Source organism: Pteropus medius, unplaced genomic scaffold, assembly GCF_902729225.1.
Source record: "Pteropus medius unplaced genomic scaffold, Ma_sr-lr_union100, whole genome shotgun sequence".
NCBI lineage: Eukaryota > Metazoa > Chordata > Mammalia > Chiroptera > Pteropodidae > Pteropus > Pteropus medius.
Window position 1 is genome coordinate 3,171,373 of NW_024340693.1, and position 15,189 is coordinate 3,186,561.

At 43.2% G+C, this 15,189-nt stretch overlaps 1 long non-coding RNA gene across 1 annotated transcript in view; it reads left to right on the plus strand.

Annotated features, from left to right (window-relative positions):
• Window positions 1-10,229, plus strand: part of LOC120602729 (uncharacterized) — a 49,251-nt gene extending 39,022 nt beyond the window's left edge. Inside the window, exon 3 of the long non-coding RNA XR_005652825.1 lies at window positions 9,685-10,229. This is a non-coding gene — a long non-coding RNA (uncharacterized LOC120602729). The remainder of the gene's footprint in view (window positions 1-9,684) is intronic.
• Window positions 10,230-15,189: the final 4,960 nt, after the last annotated feature.

Consider the following 15,189-nt stretch of genomic DNA (forward strand, 5'->3'; position numbering starts at 1 on the left):
CTAGTATAGATAGAAAAGTACAAAATGCAGGGAAAACATACGTGCCCGTCCTTGTGGAGGTGCTTCTAGTAATTATACTTTATTAAAACTTTGGGACAACCTTCTTTAGAATCTTTTCCGAATTGTCAGAAAACACCACAAGTCTGTGTTATGTACTTATCATGGTAGTTCATGCTATTATACTATACTGTTAAGTGGATCCATGGTGAGTGTTTAAACACACACACACACACACACACACACACACATACGATAGTACAGGTAACAAAGAAAGTTAAATGAACAAATTGGGTGTGCCACTAAATACTAGTCTGCGATTATGACGTATGGGACAGATTTCTTCCGTGACTGGAGGAATGCAGTTAAAGCGACATGTACGTTTCCCCCTGCTTTGAGAATCACCTCTGTCAGCGTAAAGCTTCTAACAGGGAATCAGAAGTCCCCGTCCTGCCCCTCCCCAGGGGAGGCTACTTATATTACTCCTCCCGCAATGTTTTCTGGAATTTACCCTTAGATTCTTAATAAAAAGCTCATACTTACGGCCGTTTTAAAAACCCTGCCGTTAAGAAAACGCCGTCGACTTCCTTTACGGTCGACAACAAATATCTTTCTGTCCCTGCCGTCCTCCCTGCCCGGCCTCACTCCCTCCCGTGCCCCCAGCGTGGAATTCACCGCCGCTGTATTTTCCCGTGTCCTTAATTTCCGTCGATCCTCCCCGCAGTCTTTATCAGAACGAGAAAAACCACGAACCTCTCAGGACGCGTTCCCACCGCGTCCTGCCGGTCACGCAGACTCCGCTCCCGGTGGCGTCCCCCGGAGCCCCCCGTCTGCTCTCGGCCCTTTCTGTCCCCTGGGCCGTCCTTTCTCGTCTCGCCTTTTCCAGGTCCTGCTTTCGTTCCTGGCTCCCCCGGCTGCGTGGAACACATTCTGTAGTAGCCTCTTTAGGAAGTTTGCACAGGAGATAGACTTTGGGATCTCGTGTATTTAAGGTGTCCTGGTGATTGTCGTAGCTACATGTAGATCCCAGCGTACGGCCTTCCTTCGGAACGTGTAAGGCATCACCCCGTTGCTCCCTGGCTTCTGTGGATGCTGTCGCGAGGCCTGATGCCATTCTGATTCTTGATCACTTCCCTATGTGGCTTTTCTTCTCCCTTTCAAATACGGGGGGCGGGGAAGGCGCTTCTAGAATGTTCTCTGTCACCAGTGTTCCAACATTTCATGTGTCTTGGTCTCATACCTCCTGTTATTGCATTAGGCATTTATGCACCTGTCGAGACTGATGATTCATTTTCCTAAGTTCTAGAACATCTCTGATGCTATATTTGGATAATTTCTTTCCTATCAATGTAATTTCTCTGTGCGTTTTTGACATACTGTTAGTTGCATATTTAAACACTTAGACTGATTCTCTATTTTTTTTCTTCCATTTTGATCCTCTGTCTTTATAATTCTACATTGTAGACTATTTCTTTGACATTTTTGTCCAGCTCGTTGCAATTTTTTTTTAAAAAAATGTTACTTTCATTTTTCGATCTTGTTTCATGGCAGCGATGTCTTGTTTTTCTCAGGATAGTATTTATAGTTTCTGTTGTTGCTGAGTTTTTCTTACGCTACCAGATCGTTTCTGAGACCTGAGTTCCTCCCCTCTCCCATTTTAAACTGTTTTTCCTGTTAGAAGCTTTCCTCAAATCCCATTTATAATAAAAGTGGAATTCTAAAAAGCTGATCAGGGCTTTGTGTATTGTGGGTGGAGCTTGTCTACCAAGGGTGACACCCTGGCAAGCAGGCATTAAAAAAATAGCTCCCTGTCCACACCTCCCATCCCTTCCCCAAAAGCTCTAGTGTCTGGAGACTTTTCTCTGGGGCTATTTGTTTTCCAGGAAGGATGACTCCTCTCTGTCTAGAAGTGTCTTAATTCCGGCCTTTGTTTAACCCTCTGTCTCCCGTTCAGTGCCTCACTGATGTCCTCCTAGGTTTTCAGATCCTGCCTCCCGGTCAAGGCAGTCAGGGCGGTCAAGGTGAGGAGCCTAAACCTGCAGTCAAATAGAAGGCTGAGTGCCCGGCTGTCAGAATGGTCCTTGTGAGGACTCATAACCAGACCTGCGGACCTGTGTTTTTAGATGTGTACCTCCCTCAGAAGAATATTCCTGAGCCTTCAGGGTTGAATCCGTTTGTTTTTTGTTTGTTTGTCCCTTACAGGCCCTTGGACTCTACTTCTTCTCCATCCGCCTTCCGTTTTCTGTCAGTTCACTGACATCTCTACTCTGTGGTTGTCTTCTTGGGCCTTTCGAGTTTTTCTCCAATCTGTTCTTGTCATTTTATTAGGGTTTCATAGGGAGTCAAGTTAAATGAATATGTTTAATTTCTCTTGTTTAATGAGAAGTCTGGCCTCTACTTCCCAAAATGTTCGTGCTTGCATACGGAGTTGTCTAGTGATCAGAAGCCTCACTTAAATTCTGGGGATGGCAAAACCCCAGTTTCTTCAGTCTCGATACACTTCCTGTGGCTGTCACCTCATTTGGTTCAGATGCCAACACTAACCTGTGTCTTGAATTGTAGTAAAGTTGTCACATTGACATTGTCCCAGAAGAACCCTTTTTTTTTTTTTTAGAACATTAGTATTTTATACATTGAAACTTGTTTTACCTTTAGCGTTCACCGTTGTAAATATTTCGATCTTTCCAAGTTGTGTCTCACTGTAACTTTTTTGCTGATAGCCTCAGGACCAGTAAAAAGACATCCTAGATGAAAAAAAAAATCACATAAAATGAGTTCTAAAGTTCTGTAATATTTTTTCTGCTGTTACATTGTTTCTAATTTAATCTATCAGCATCAAAATCCCAGTGTCAATTGTATAAAATAGGGCTTCAGAGGTGTCATTTTTATTACTCCTCATGGATCCATCTAGATTCAGAAGGTAGTCTTTACTTCTCCCTGAAGCTCAGTAACTGAGATTCAGTGAAATGAAGAGACGCAGAAAGGAGAGAAGTTAGTCAGACCATCAGAGCAAGCTTTGTCTTCATCCCCTCTAGAAACTCATTCGATGAGTAGAAATTCAGTTTCTGACTTCTGTGCCCAGTTTGGATGATCAAGAATTGAGTTCTCCAAGGTAGTCAGGGCGCCAGCTGTGAAATGTCGATGGACACCTTGACTTACACTCAGAATCTACTCGGGAGGTCAGCAGAGGCAGCAGGACTGGCGTGGCGACACGCTTTGCCGTGGTTTGTGCTCCATGCCTCCAGCCTTTTCCGTGGGTCGTTTCTCAGCTCTTAAACGGTCATCACTTCCGTTTCTCCCTTGTTCCCTCCTCCCTTTTTTTATTTGTAGACTTATCACGCTGTAGGAGCCCCTTAAAAATTAAGCTTGGGGTTTTGGGGGGGTGGGGTGGCTGGCTTAGTTAATTCCGAGACCAGCGTTTTCCCCTCCCCTGTTATTGTCTGCCGGGGAGTCAGTGCTGTGAATGTAGCTTCTGTGAGGAACTTGGGCTGAATCTCGTCTGACGATTGGATTTCATTAAAATGAGGCACACATATCTATTTTCTTTCCGTCAGTCTGTCCTGAGCTACGTGGGTATTTCCAGATTCATTTTCATTCTTTCTAGAAAAAGCATCTACTGAAAAGAGTTACTATTAGCTGTGCCCGATTGGAGCCCTTTTTCCAGCCTCTCGTTAGCACTTGCCTTTGGGAAATAATAGCCTGTGTATTGGGGCAGTTAGAAAAGTAGGTTTTTTTTGTTTGTTTGCTTGTTCGTTTGTTTTTTAAACAGAGGAAAGAAAAATAGCCACAGTTTCATTAACCTAGCAGAACATTTTACAGCCTGGTTACTTTGAACAGAGTCCATGTCAGCCTATTTTGCATTATTTTCAGTTGCAGATAGTTTTACTTTGGAGGAGCGTTTTTGCAGACGGCAGCTTTTACGGCAGTGACAATTCTGACGTCCGTCACTGGAATTCGCATGACACGGAGAGTGGCGACTCCCTATCGCTCTGTCTCCCGTGGGTGCATCACCGGTACCGGCAGTCGGGAGAAGCGCCGGTGGGGTGGGCCAGCGGGTCAGAACCAGCCCGAGGAGGAGGGCAGAGGCGCCCCCGGGAGCTTTCTCTTGCTGTGAAATATCCCACTTAGATGCCAGCTGTTTACAGACCCAAATTCTTCGAAAACACACTGTTCCGCTCTGATCGACCAGCTCGGCCTTTCCCTTTTTATATCTTGTAGCCGATGAGCGCTTCTTGCAGTACAGTCGCTAGGGATTTAAAGTAGAGAAGAGAGCGATTTATAGTAGAGAGCGATTTAAACTAGTGGTGTCTGTTTCTTACTTCTTGAGCAGTTGACACATGTTCAGTAGCCCGTTCGTGTTGTTTTGTCGTATGGTTCTATATAATCTTCTAATAGGCCCTAATACGCAGGGAGGTTGGGCTCCAGAAATCGGTTTGTGAGGCTGTGCCATGGTGTGTGCTTTTCCGCAGCATCTTTGTTATAAAATCATGATTGCGTCCCCAGACCACCTTATAAAAGGCTCATTCCCTGAGTTGCTGGCGGTCACTAGTTGGAAGTCTGGACGAAGGGATCCGAGGCCATGCCGGAGGAGAGAGAGAGAAACGAAACCCACGCTCCTCTCGTGGGTGACAAAGTTGATTCGGCAAATGTCTCTTTAGTTTTCTTTCCCGATGGCCGTAGGCTACTTGAGGTTTACCTTATCAGCGATCCCCGTGGAGCTTCCACTGTATCAAACATGACAGTGAACTCTGGCCCAGGTCCTCTGGCTAGATTATAGATTAGATCGCGTGCCCAACCTATGAAAGGGCTCGTGATTGACAGCCACACAGCATTTGATAGAGAAGCCAGAAGGGAACGTGGGGCAGCGGAGGAATGTGTGGGAGGTAGGTGACGGCTGGCCACCGCGTGTGGAGGGACACTTGGATTGGGTCCACTCGGCTGTCTTGAGGGTGACGAGTCGGGTGGTGTGAGGTGCAGTGTTACAGACGGAGCCACCTAAACAGAAACCGTGTCGAGGGAAGAAGGCCTCTCCAGAGGGCGGGTGTCCACGGGGCAGGCACCATCACCAGCCTCCAGCATGGGGGATGGTGGAGCATTAAACATTTTACAACATTTTTTTAAAGGTAATACTACTGACATAGGTGGTTTAAATCAGTGGTCTCCAAATATAATATGTAAGAGGATCCATCGGAGTGCAGGGAGAAAACACTAGAATTTATTTCTAATGTTTATTTTTATCAAAAAATGAAAGGTAGTCTCCGGCCATGCCACCCTGAACGAGCCCGATCCCGTCTGATCTCGGAAGCTAAGCCGGGTTGGGCCTTGGATGGGGAGACCACCTAGGAAGAGCAGGTGCTGTAGGCGTGAAAAATAAGAGGCTGTAAGCTGACAAGAGTTCTTACAATCTGTGAGGTCAACCAAGGGTTGCCTTGCCTAAACAAATAAATAAAATAAAAATAAACAATATAAATAAATAAATTAAAAAAATGAAAGGTAGGTTAAGCTTTACTAATTCTTAATAAATGGGTGATACTGGCAGCCATACTCTGTCCCTTTGTGAAATTGTTCTGTGTTAGTTACTTCACGTCCCACAGTGCCAAAGAGATGGCAATCGCTCTCATTCATTTATGCAGTTGCAAACTATTGTAATTTAAATTTCGATTCCGAGATCCTATGATCTAATTTCAGTTCATTGAATTCCTCACAATGGACAAATGGCTTAAAAAGCCATTTGTTCCGCACATAGCCGGAGTGACGAGGTGCTGGGCACTACTCTGAGCGTGTCGGGCAGGTACGCTTGTGGTTCATTACAGGGTTCCCGGAGATGCCGTAACCCCATTTCACAGATGAGGGGACTGAGGAGCAGAGCGCTTTGAAGCGATTCTGTGGGCCAGGCGGATCGGCAGGGCCAGACGACCCAGACGGTGTGGCTTGTGCCGCTGTCGAGGCAGTGGTGGGGGATGGGGTGGGGGGAGGCACCGAGAATTTAATATCACAATTTAGAAAGGGAAGGCCATCGAGGACACTCTCGTCCACCTGGACCTGCGCACGTATCTCTGTGAAGATACCACTGCTCATAAAAAAGGTTTTAGGGTAAACAAAAAATTAGTATAAGTAAAAAAATTGTAAATGTTCACTTTATCTTAATCATTTGTTATGTTTTTGATGCACATGATATACATATATAGTTCTTAAATATGCACGTATTAGGGATATGTACATAAGTGACCTTATCGATGGGGACGCGGTGAGCGTTTGTGGAGGGGCATTGCTTTAATACAGAGAGAAAAGGCCGTTCGAGAAAGCAGGGCTAGGTCCTTGGGTTCAGTAGCAGGCCTTGGGGAGGGAGGCACCTTTTCAAATTCGTTTTCCCCGATTTTAAACCTGGTCGGACCTTTCACCTTCAGAGCCAGCCCAGAAAAACACAGGGTAGGTTTCAGCCCTAAAGAATGTCTTTTTTTCGTAAGTGAGCATTCAGAAACGGGTATGGAGGAAATCCTTTAAGCCTTTTTTTTTTTTTTTTTTTTTTTTTTTGTATGAAAGCTGTATACTTGAAGGATATAATTTTAGGTTTTAGGAACTCGAATGAAAGTTACTATTAAAAATCAAGGAAATTGAAGAGAGAGTGTCAGAGTTTTGAATCAGATCAAAAGTTGGCTTATTCTGGAGAAATAGTAGTAGTGTCCACCTTTAATGTTTGTTTAGTGGGATTGATGAACATAGGTAAAAAAAGACCATAATGGACGACTTCAACGAATTGCTTATAATGTTTCCTGTTGCTTTATATTCAGAAGATGAGCAAGGGGCCGACTTCCTACATTTTATACAAAATATCCACTCCCTCTAGTCCCTCGGCCTATCCCGTTTGCTTCTTGTATTTTTTTATAAGTAGATCAAACTTCGTTAGCATACGTTTTTCTGGTGTACTGTGAGATGCTGTCTTTTGTTTTTATCTGCCTACTCTGTGGAAGTTGCTAGAGTCCCTGGTGCTTATCCTTTAATAAAAACGTCCAGATCATGGAGATTGAGTCTTCTCTTCAGTGGACAGAGCCATAGTTTATTGGTCATTAGAGTCATTACACTGTGATACAAAACTAACATTTTCAGACTAATACCGAATATCATTAGAGTCATTACACTGTGATACAAAACTAACATTTTCAGACTAATACCGAATGACTGGTAAGTTGGTCTCAGTAATATTGTAGTTCTACTGCGGGTGTCCTTAGCTCCTGGATAAACTTTATTGAAGTATATCCATAGTTATATTTATGATCAATAATATTACATCATTATCATATACTAGCATTTCTCCAGAAAGCCTTTAAAGCATCTTTGTGAAATCAGTTCTTGGCTCTGATTAGCAACGTGAATGGAGAAGCCATATATCCTCGCTGGGACTCATGACCTGTTACTTTTTATGTGGTATTGTTTAATTTGTTCCTTTGTTCCCTGAATCTCTTGTAAGCTGTTAATTAGATCTAGACACTTGATAGAAGTTGAGTGGTTCGATTTGTTTTTTTTTAAAGACAAGAGTACATCATAGGAGGCGCTATATATTTCTTGGTGCATCACATGACGAGACATAAAAGTTTGGTCGTTCATTTTTAATGATGCATTGGAGGTCAGGTCTGAGCCCTCCACTTCCCATCAGCCTTTAACCTAATGCTTTTAGTATCCATTGATAATTTTTGCCCGATCCATTATTTATAACTGTTTCTTCTGAATTTATTTGCTGGAATTCTATAAACAGCAATTTCCTTCATCAGCTTTTTAGTGCCCCCTGAAATAAGGTGCTTACAAGCAAGGCAAGATAAAACTTGCTTTCTTTTTATATGTTAGTTTACAACCTCCATTGGAGACTGACGGAGGTTTCTTTAATGTTATTTATAGTTGGTTTGTTTTTTTTTTTGTAGTCCATGTGCTTTTTATTCGTTGTAGTGATTCTTTTTGATGGAAGCTGGCTTTTGTATCCCCACTAAAAGATGCTCTAGGCCAGTCCTGTACATTGTACGTTTCCTGTCCAGACCTGGCGTCGCCCTTTCTGCAAGGTGTCCTAGTTCCTGTTTGTGGTAGAAGGTTTTAGAGGCCACGATCTGGGTGCAGGGGAGCTTTTTGCTGCTGGGCATTTTCAGTGGACAGAACTTTAAAACACACACGCAACACTTTAAGACTTCCAGAAAGGCATGAGTTTATACTGGCTTCTAATTCCAATTTAAGTTTATAGGGCTTTTACTCTTTGATATTTGTATTATTTTTTTTTTACTTTACATTAAAAAGTTGGGTTCCTAAGGATAGTAACATAATTCCTTGCCTTGTCCTATGGTATATCTTTAGTACAGTAGTTTCAAAATAACAATATCAGTGAATTAATTCTGACAGTGTGACTACCCAATGCCGTTAGATTTCTGTGTTCATTTATTCCTAGACTGTGTTTTGGTAGGCATGTATAGTCAGAGTTCTGTGTTTTAAAGCCACTTGAAGTAAGTATTTTGTTTCTAGTGCTACCACCAACTTGATTTACACTCAGGGTTCATTAATTTCTGTTCCTTTTCAGTTTTAAGAATTTCCTTTTCTCTTTTTTCAGATTTAGTTTTTAAAAAATGGGTGCAAAGTAAACTTTATGACAACATACGTTCACAAGAATCTTATTTTCTCTCCACGCTTTTCCAGCTTTCTCTATAAATAACTGTTTCGATTAGCGTTTAATTCATCCTGTTGTCCATGCTTAAACACTCCTCTTTGCTCAGCCTTTTTGAGTAAATGGAGACGCGATCTCTCCGCACAGCACGTGTGACAGTTGTCCTCATTCCCTTCTCACAGTATCAGCGATCCCCGAACCCTCACTCGTCGACGTTTGGGTGTTCTGTCAGCCAGCTTTGGGAGCCAGTGTCTCTTTGTGGGAAGGGAAAATGAAGGCGATAAGTATTTATCAAACTGGGTCCTTTTCTCCGTAAGGTGGAATTATTTTCTCTGTTCTTAAAGAGGAGGAAATTGAAGTTCAGTAGGTGTAGTGACATCCTCCAGATCACAGGCCAATAAGAGATGGAGCCACAGCTCAGGATACGGCCCTGGAACGGAAGTTGGTGTGTTGATGATCCATCAAGAGCAAGCGACCTGGCCCGCCCGTGGCTGCGGGGCCTTCACGTCGATGCGTTTTAATCTGACATTTCAGAGGATCTTGTTTTTCCTTGTTTTTTTTGTTTTTTGTTTGTTTGTTTGTTTGTTTATTTTTTGGATAGCACTTAAGAACCTGATAGAAAACCTCACTTCCGTGTTTTTTCTTAAGAGTTTTCGAGTTATATTTTTAAATGTACAATATATAAAACGATCAGTATATACCCAGTGCTATAGATAACAATGGGAATTTAAAAAGAAAAAAATGATCTAGAATTCGAAACCTTAAACTCATCTCGCTATTCCAACTATACAGTTCTTTACATCAGTTTTCAGAAAGACCAGATTTATTGCATATATTTTTCTTCAGTTTTAACCAGCATCCATTTAATGTTAAAATGGCTAATTTACAGTCAGAATCATTATTTCTACTCAGATACCTTTTAGTTTATGAGGCTCGTAAATTTCCTATCTTCTCATTCTCTCCTCTCAGCTGTCCACGTGGAAATTCTCTCTTTTGAAAATGTGTTGCCCTAAATTTAACCAAAAACATTTTTTTTTCTATTCTAGTTTGGGAATACCTGCTACTGCAATTCAGTTCTTCAAGCACTTTATTTTTGTCGTCCGTTTCGGGAAAAAGTTCTAGCATACAAGAGTCAACCTAGGAAGAAAGAGAACCTTCTTACCTGCTTAGCAGATCTGTTCCATAGCATAGCCACTCAGAAGAAAAAGGTTGGAGTAATCCCTCCCAAGAAGTTCATAACGAGATTACGGAAAGAAAACGGTAATCCTTCTATTTCTTCATGCGTTTCTTACCCAACAGGAGGGTTAAACGGAGCATCTGTAGCGCAGCGAGCTCGCCCGAGCATCTTCCTTGTGCCCGCGGCTACGTCAGCCCTCGAAAAACCAGAGACGGCAAGCCCGTGTTGAAGGAAGGGCTAGTTCAGTGAAGAGACAGCCAAACAGTAATTAATACGAGCTACGCCTAAAGTTTGAAATGTGTTATACAAAGATCAAATTCGTATGCCAGGAAACGAGAAATCATCATTTCTTTTTTGCCCGTTTAGCTTTTCTATCAAGAATGAAGCTTTTTTCACATTGTTCCTTTGTCGTTTTCATAATGCATTTATGTATTTAACTCATGTGAGCCTTACAGTAACCTGATTTATTTTCTCATTTTAGCCATGAAAAAAAAAATAAGGTAAAAGCCTTGTGAAGAGTCGCACCCAAGGGACAAGAAAGAGCCAGAATAGTAAATCAGATTTTCTGGTTTATGGTAGATAGTTTTAGCGCCTCTCAGCTCCCCTTTAGAAATAGTTACTGATTACCCTTTACTTCCCTTTTCTTTCAAAATATTTACAGTTTTTACAGCAAGCCCATAAGGTAGAAATTATTAAATTTTCCATGAGACAACTGAAGCTCAGAGATGTTTAGGTAGCTTGTCAGGATCCCACATTTCTCCCCAGTGTTTAAGCCCAGTGTTCTCTGTATGTGGTTTGCTGCCTCAGTCGGATGGGGCTGAAATAGCATGTAGGATTCTGGGGTGTGTGTAAGGTGGGCCTTCCAGTTGTGGAAGCAAAATCGAGTGGTATTTTTAGTTTGATTTGTTACCTCTCAAAGAGCCGGATGCCCACAGAAGTGTGATTGGTTATTAAACACACCGCATGGGCACTGCCACCTTGACTCGGCGGGCACTGTTCATTTATCACGTGAAGGGAGGTAAGCCTGGGTCCCGTCTGGTTTTCTGAAACAGAAGAAGATGCTGAAGCGAGATTGCTGTGGGTCATTATTCTCACATCTGATACACACGTTAAAGATTTTGTTCATCTTCTCCACGAAATGTGTAACCATAGAGCAGTCGATGAATCGTTCACGAAAATTCATCTCTTGTGTGTGTTTCCCTTATGAAAGCTAAACGTGTTTGGTTTCGTAGATTACCGATCTGTGTGGCACCTTCTGTTTTTAAGGAAGCCGGCTATAACTTGGAATGTGCACTGAGGGATCAGTCTTTTTGTTCTTATTAGTCTAGGACTTTGAACTTTTTGTACTGCTAGAAAATTCACGTACGAGATCATTGCACACGCTCTCCTTTCTCCGTTTTCTTATTTGTGTTTTAGAAATGTTCAATATCAGAAATCTGAAACACAGAACACACATTATTTTCCTTTCATTTAATAGTACATTTATCTTGACCTTATCGTTTACTGTATTGCACGTGCTCTTAGTTGGGGCTGTAACAAAAATAGACTAGGCGGCTCAACCAATAAGACATTTATTTCTCACAGTTCTAGAGGCTGGGGAGTGAGATGAAGGTGCCGGGAGTCAGTGTCTTCAGAGAGCTCTCTTCCTGGCCACCTTCCTGCTGTGTCGTCACATGGCGGAGAGAGAAAGAGAAGCGAGCTTTCTCCTCATAAGGGCACCGATCTCAGCTCTCAAGACCTAAGTGACCTCCCGAGGGTCCCATTCCCAGATAGTGTCTCACTAGGGATAAGGATTTCACCATGCGAAACACACGCACGTATCCATAACATGATCTTTTAAGTGTACACTAATTTTTTAAAATTTAGATCGACTTTCACGTCGAACACGGAGTTCAAGATACTGTGTTTTGAAAGTTCTCTGTGGTTAAATGACTTTATATATTTGCTGTCAAAGCTGGGATGAACAACTGTTTATTTATTTTTTTTTAACTGTTTAATACTTTCTCAGTTTCTTTTTTTGTATTTAGGCAGAGTAAATTGATGCACGGTAGACTTCTTAAATACTTTATTGACTGAGACTGATTCCGGAATGAACATTCCAGACCCATCTGCTCATAAGTTTTGTTTCATTTTTCTATAATTCAGAAATAATATTTAACAGAAAAATGTTTTCGTTGTTTCGATGTTGCTAGCATTTGTCAGTATGTTTTGAAATACAGTTTTGGCTTTTGAATTTTTCCCGGCAACGTAGAAAAGAGCATGCAGATCAAGCAGGATTTAAGAGGTTATCCGTCGCATAACTTCCCTGCTGAGATTTTGTTTGCCAGTTTCTTTTAAATCTCTGGAAAACATGTTTTCAGTATTTCACTAACTTCCACTGTTAGACTGTTCTTAAATCAGTTTCCTCTCATGCTGTGTTAAAATCTTCCTATTTTATATTCTCGGTAGATTTCGGCTCCATGTTTTTAACTACTATGGCTTTATATAATCATTTTGCTATCCCTTGGAAATCATCTATTTTAATTTCAGCAGTGAATTTTTGTTTTTAAAGTTCTAGCTCGCACGGCCCGGTCCTAGGGTAAGTGCGCGGTGGGACAACGCTCCTCCCTCGGTGCGGGGTGCTCACGCTTGCTCCAGACACGTTGTCTCTGATGACGGGAAACTAGCTGAAAGTTTGAATTGATTAATCGATATAGATTTAGTTCCTACTGCGTGCCAGGCACTGTGCAGAACTAGAGATGTAGAAATACGACAACGCGTCCGCCTTCAGGGAGCTGACATTCTGGTGAGGAAGGCGGACAGTAAACAGTTACGTCTTACAACGTGTCATGGCCGTGATGCAGAATAAATCGGGGAGAGAGGATGGAGTGAGGATGTCGGAAGTGACGTTAGATCAGAGTTTGGAAGTGAGAACCAAGCCCTTTGAAGATCTGAGGCAACATTGTTCCAAGCAGATGGGACCAACCGCAGTTGCCCTGAGTGCTTTAAGGACCGCAGGAAAATTCGTGTGTCCGGAGGGGAGCGAGGCGAAGATAACGTTAGCGAGCAGGGCAGGGCCTGGAGCCTCGGCTTGATTTTGAAAGCGACAGGAGTCAGTGGAAGGTCGTGATGTGTTGGCCGGGCGCTAGGTTCTGATCGGCATCAGGGGAGGGTCCCTCCGGCTGCCGCGCGGTGGGGCTGTCAGTCGGTGGGCCGGTGGGCAGCGGGAGGGAGTAGCAGCTGGGAGGCCAGGCGGGGACGGTTGCAGTGACCCAGGTAAGAAATGAAGTCGCGCGGTTAAAGTGACTGACTTCCTCCAGGCTGGCTGTTACTGCGGAAGAGTGAAAACGTGGCGATCTAAATCCGCCAGCTGGCGTCGGCCCCACTGCAGAGCGCGGGTCCCTTCGGTGGCCTTCGTCCAGCATCTGTCAGATCAGCCAGCATCTGCGGCTCTCCGCGCCCGCTCGCCGCGTCTTAGCAAAGTGCGTAGTTCAAATTGTTTTGGGCCATAGTCACACTTCTCACGTTATTTTAGCTGTTCCAACCCCTGTTGTTTCTCGGTTCATTCATTCATTTATTCACTTCGTTCATTCAAAAAGTGTCAAGTCCATCTACTCTGTGGTGGGCACTGTTCTAAGTGCTGGAGTGACATGGAAACAGACGTGAGTGACATGGAAAGGGTCCTCGTTCGCAGGGAGTGTGCACGTACGTAGCGACGTTTCAGGTGCTGTGGAGAGACACAAACACAAACGTAAACGTTAATGTACATGTAGGCGTCGGTCTTCCTCAAGGGAGCAAGTGTTAGTTGTTCACAAAGAATACTTATTAAATCAGTTTGAGCAGATGATTTTCCATATTCACTTCAGTCTTTTTTCTCCAAAAGAACACGAAAGACGTTTTGTGTAATGAAAGCTATAGTTATTTCGGAATTCTGAAAAAACATAAAACATAAATATTTTCTTTTTTCTTTGCATTAATGTTGTGGCTGTATCAGGACTATGAGTTTGGACGTTTCATATGCGTTTATATAGTAATGAAATTGTCTGTCTCTCCCCCTAGACAGTCAGTTTCATAATGGAGGGGACCGATTTGTTTTTTTCTCACTATTGTATCTATCTCCAGCACATAATCCAGGCACATAGTAGGTCCTCACTAAATATTTGTTGAATGAATGAATGAATGAATGAATAAATTTGTTTAATTTTCCAAAGCAAGTTTGAAGTCCACCTTTCCCATTATGCCTCTTATTAGCAGAGGAGAAAGCAACCATGAGAAAACCAAGATTTTAAAAAGTAAATGTGATGCTGTTTACAGTGATTGTCCGGAGGCCATTTAGTTGGTGTCGTTTTGACGTTTATGCGGTCGTGGTCGATGTCTTTAAAACCATAGCGGCTACTCTCAGGAAGTACAAGCTTCTGGCGCATTCAGTATATTATATTTATAGAAGATACGCTATATATTATTTTAACTATTTTAGCAAAATACTTAAAGAGTATTTTCTGGTTTACTTTGCTTCTCATTTCTGGTGCTTTCAAGTCAGTTGAGGTATTTCTGTGAATATGAAGTCATTGTTCGCCGTTAAAAAGAACATCCAAAAAAACATGTTTCAAGTTTGTATGAAACAGAAACATTTGCACAGTTTTTGCTTTACACGAAAAAAAGCAGTTCTTTTAAAAAAAAAAACATGCATATATGCTAAAATATTGTTTTTTTTACCAGGGAAAATGAGCCTGCTTCAGATGGTGGCACTGAGCCATCGTGTAAATGGAGATCCAGCGTAGTGAGCTAGGCCGCGGTCGTAGAATCTTCTCGCTGGTCCTCGCCCACGGCCCTCCCTTTCGGACCCCTCAGTGACTTTTCCCGTTTGTTTCCACTTTCCTCGAGCCCCCCGATCAACTGGAGCACGAGCCCCTTCCAGTCCTTGCCTTAATGGACTTCCTGCGGTGGGCGGTTGCGGGCACGTGACCTGGGGTGAGAGGCTGGGTGACGGACGCTGTTCGTGTTTAAGGGGTTCACGTGCACATAAGGGAGCTGCCTAGACGCCGAGAGCATCGGGGTTAGTGCAGGAGTCGGGGTGGGCAGAGAAACCGTGAGTCTGGCCATCGGAGGGGGAGAAAGGGGGTGGCTAGGAGGGCGAAGGGAGGTGTGGCCAGATCTTAAGAGCCGTTTTGACTGCGGGTGAGTTTTTACGTGCGAGTAGAGTGTCATGGGTTAAAAGCGGCAGCGGGGAGCTCGAAGATGCCGAAGGCCGAAGAAACAGGGAGTTTAGGACAGAAAGCGGCTCCTAGGAGGAACAGCAGAAAGGGCTGGGAAAGGAGAAAGTGCCCAGATGAGGAAGGGACCAGGGACAGCGAGTGAACGCGAGCAGCAGAGGACAGGAGCGGGGGCTGAGGGG